Source organism: Gorilla gorilla, chromosome 9, assembly GCF_029281585.2.
Source record: "Gorilla gorilla gorilla isolate KB3781 chromosome 9, NHGRI_mGorGor1-v2.1_pri, whole genome shotgun sequence".
Lineage (NCBI taxonomy): Eukaryota > Metazoa > Chordata > Mammalia > Primates > Hominidae > Gorilla > Gorilla gorilla.
Genome location: NC_073233.2, coordinates 77,521,461 through 77,526,227, shown reverse-complemented (window position 1 = coordinate 77,526,227; position 4,767 = coordinate 77,521,461).

The following is a 4,767-nucleotide window of genomic DNA, read 5'->3' as shown; positions in this document are numbered from 1 at the left end:
TGGGGGACAAGGTAGGTGCAGACGGGAGCAAAAGCAGATGATGGGATAGTGGGGGCAGGAAGCCATAGGCTCAAGCCAGGTGAAGGGAGAGTTGCAGGGAGTCGGGGACACCTGGGGGTGACACAGGACAGCCGGACCCTGAGTGGATGGTGGGAGGGAGGGTGGGGGCAAGGCCTCCCTCCAGCCACGTGGTTCTCAGCATCTGAATGCACTGCACTTCTGCCACCTCAGTGCTGGGGCCAACTTGATGAGGCCTGGGGTGATGGGGAGAAGCCAGACTCCCAGGCCTCAGCAATGGGTACAGCCAGGAGTAGGGCCGTGGGAACAGAGCTGGGCCGGAGCATGGCCCGTTGGCTTTGTGGACCTGCCACTTCCCTGTCTCTGGGCTGGGCTGGGCTGGGCTTGGCTGGGCTTGGCTGGGGAATGCACCCTTGAGCTGCTCAGCCAGGAAGCCTCCAGACTCACATTAACAGAGGGAGGCACACAAGGTTGAAATTTAAGTCAAAACCACCTAAAGCTCTCCAGTGGGTTTTTCTAGACCTTATAGTTAATTTCCATGACATATTTACTCTTTCCAAGAGCGGCAGAGCCATGGGCCTCGTTCCCGGCCCCTGCATTCTCCCCATGGTGCTCTGAAAGCTTCTTATCAGTCGCCTTTCCAGGGCTGGTGGTGGCTTCTGTCTCAGTGAACTCAGCTACCAAGCGACCCCTGATCCAGGCAGGTGGTGCTGCTCTCCTAAGCCAACGGGAAATGCATGGATTATTTTTTCCCTTCCTCCCAAGTGCAGATACCAGCCCGGTTAGGACCCAGGACTTTGCTGTCTGGCCCTAGTACCAAAGAGCTGGCTTATTACCTGGCAAACACAGAGTATTTGAAGGAGAAAAGACTATGAATCGCTGCTGGATGCCAGAGCCTTTGCGTGCAAGAGCTTGGCAGCCTAAAACAGTAAAAACATATTGCATTCCTTCCAGTATTCCTTCGTTGGATACTGCAGAGAACAATTTTAATGTGTAGCTACCCTTTTCTGCATTCTTCAGAAGTTAGTCTTAATTAACAAGACGGTCGCGTCCATAAGCATCTCAGGGGTGGGCCCAGCTTAAGACTGGAAGACTCAAAGAAGCGACACAGAGTACAAGTAGAGTTCCGATGGTTGGAGTCCTCCCAGGACCCTCAGAGTCACCCAGTGAAAGCCACATGGGTGATGAGTGTCAAATTCCATAGGAAAAATAAGGCTGGTGAGCAGATCATAACCAATGTGGTCAAGTCTTTCTTTGCTTTTCACGGGCCTTGAGCTAAAACTCAAACACAGAAGGCCCTTCCTGACCCCATTTTTAGCCTCACCCTTAGTCCCCCGCCCTCAGCCTGAACTCCAGCCAGTTGTGGGCACCTAACTGAGCAAGACCTCTTCTGCTGCCTCACCTTGGGTGCCAATTTCTCCCCCTTGGATTTCATGGCTCCTCTTCATCACTGGACTGAGTCCTACCTTCCTAGGGTCTCCTCAACTGACACCTCCTCCAGGAAGCCCTCTAATATCCATGGAAAGTATGGTCCAGGCCTGCCTCAGTGTGGCTACGGCACTCCAGTGTGTCTTCCCAATATTTCTTCCCTCCCTGACCTGCGATTGTCTTCACTTCTGTGTTTGCACACAGGAATGGATTTCAGTACAGCATGAGCAGGCACCTTGGGCATGGTTGACATTTTCTAAACCGTTTGTGAGACAGATCATGAGGTCAGAGTTACTTGGAGGCCGCTGGCAGGGTGGTCCCACCTTTTCCTGAGCCCCCCACCCTGGAGACCTGCATGCACACACACGTGTGCTGTGTACATTTGGGAGGACCAGGCGGCAAAGCGTGCAATGGGAGAAGAGACAGCAGCATGTGTGGGGGCCCTGAGGTGGGGACAAGCTCATTGTCTTGGGGGTCCCAGCCCAGGCAGCAGGAGGTTGGAGAGCTGGCAGGAGCGAGCTGATGTTGCTGCTGGGTTCATGGGGACCAGAGTTTGTGTGAGGCTGTGACAAACACCATTGGTGCCTGCCCAGATCCCCTTTATGAGTGAGGGCATCCACCTCCCAGTTGCTGAGGGTCTTGGCTGTCAATGGCACCCGGTGGGTGCTGTTGGGAGCCCCCCATCTTGCTGCCCAGGCAGTTATGGAACACCCCACCTCAAGGGGCAGCCCACACCGGTGACTACTGGAGGTGGATCAAAGGCTGGCCCAGCCTCGGCACCAGTGGTGCAGTGGGACTCATGCCCCAGAGCTGCCCTGAGCACTGGGCTAGGGGCAGCCTTTTGCTGAGGCCAGAGCCAGGCCCAGTTCCTCCTCTTGCCTCACCCTACTGATACCTCCCAGCAGCTTCCCCAGGAGCCCGCACTCCACAACTCTACTTTGGGCTTGGTGTCCAGAGAGCCTGGCCTCACCCAGGCCACGTGTGCCTTGTGCCAGGTCTGACGTCCCCACGTGCTGATGGCTGCCCCTTGGGTAGACAGGAGAGCCCGGAAGATGTGACCCACTGCAGCACTTCCAGCAGTGCCCCACCCCCCCACCCATCTATCCACCTGGACAGGATGTCCAAGTGTGACATCTCTTCCGAGAAGCAGCCAGATTGTGGTATTTCAAAAGGGGTGTTTTCAAAAATTAAAAGCAGCCTAAATGTCCATCATCAAGTGAATGGATAAACACAGTGCCATCCATCCACATAGAGGAATGCTGTTCAGCAATTGAGGGGAACAAACTAAGGCTGCATGCCACAGCAGGATGGATAGAAAACATTTTGCCCAAGAGAGAAAAGCCCACCACAAGAGACCACACGTTGCGTGATTCCATTCAGATGAAATGTCCAGAAAAGGTAAATCTATAGGCGCAAAAAGGAGCTCAGTGGTTGGCTAGGCAGGGGTGGGAGGTGGAGTGTGTACAGTGGGAATTACCAGTGAGGAGCAGGAGGAACCTTCTTGGGGTGATGAATGGCCCTGCAGCTATATGTTGATGATCGCACCGCTTGGTAAATTTACAAAGACATCATTCACTGGCACACTCAAAACCAGTGAATTATATAATATATAACATAGACCCCAATCAAGTTATTTCCACTCACATAATGGTTCTTATTCCTGGATGAAGGATTTTCTGGGTGTGAGTCTTTGTACAAGACCACCAACATCCCTACATTTTTATTTTCTTCGGTAAGAGGCAGGTAAAGTCCTTGGCATCAAATATCTGGTTTGCAAAAGCGTTATGAAATTTTGGAAGTTGATCACACAACATGAAAGGTCCTCATTATTTGTTGTTTCTTTGGCTCAGACCCACAGCCAAAACTCTCAACACAAGCAAGAAGTTGTACTCACCATCCGTAAAGGCAGGTCTTTTGGGAACGTGGTTTGTTTAAAGATGATCATCCTCAAAAAAATCACTAGACCTTTTTTCTTAGAGCAGAGTTCCTCAGACCTCTTGGGTCAACATCATGTGAAAAGCTGGTTAAAAACGCAAATTCATGACCCCTGCTCAGACTCAATGAATCAGAACTGCTGGGGCAGCCCAGGAACTTGCATTTTCATTGCTTCCCCGAAAGTCCTTATGTTCAGTATAGGAATGGGGTTCCCAGGTGGCAGAAACCTTTGGCCCAACTTTGCAAAATAAGCCTGGCTGTGGCTGTTGGAGGCTGACTACAGAATAATCCTTCAGCTTGCTGAGTCAGATTGAAAAAGCACATTTGCTATCCAAGGAGCACATTTTGCACTGAGGATCAGGAGGGGTCTGGGAAACCCAACTGTCTAAGTTGCAGTCATCGGGATGGCCAAACCCAGGAATCCCCAAGAGCATTGCTTTTGTAAGTAATTTGCACCTTCACCGGGATCTCAGCTGAGCTGGTTTAAAGGTTGCAAATTCTCCTGGTCCACTAGTCACAGGGCCTGGGGACGTGAGAGTAGATACTCTGTTGGGTTTTGACCAATTCTTTGGCTTCGAGGCCACCGAACTCCGTGACAGTGGACTGATTCTCACAGGGAACTGGGGTCTAGTCATCACGATATTGCCACAGAAACTCACACTTCCCACAGGCACATGTGAAATGGGATCGTTGAGAGCCCAGTGGAGGAAATGGAAAACACACAGCCTCTGGGGGCGCCCACTGGGAGTGCCCCTTGGGCATTAGCAGTAACTGGAAAAAAGGCTGAAAAGGTGTTTTTTGAGTGGGCAGTTGCTGGGAAGTGAGGATGGGATCCCCCCCAGGAATGAGAGAATGCACACAGGTGGGTTTCCTGAGGTGCAGATGCCCCTGAATTAAAGAGAAGCAGCGCTTTAAACTAGGAGCTGGCAGGACCACGTGCTTATCTCCAGCCACTCAGCTCTGGAGTCCTGGGCAACTGTCCTTAGAGTCTGGCAAGGGGAGATGAGGCAGGCGAGGAGAGTCAGAATTCTCCGGCTATCTCTGTACTGATAGGTTGACCAAGATCCTGCCCCAGGCCTCCCCTCTGAGAGCAGGAGATAGATGGATAGATGGCCACGGTCCTGCCTAGGCCTGGACCTGGCCCTCCGTCCTGTCCTACAGCATCCCCTAACCCACAGCAGGAATGTAAGACGTGACTTCCTGGCAGCCCCTGCTCTCTCACATCTCTCCAAAAGGCAGGAGGCAAGCCCAAAGCCCAGGGCCCCCGAGAAGGGCTGGAAAAGACTCTCTGGGACATTGGAGCAGGTTGTCACAGCAAGGGCATTACAGAGGGGCCGTGTCTTCTAGCCTGCCTCCACTGGGGGCCCTGAGCCCTACTCAAGGGGA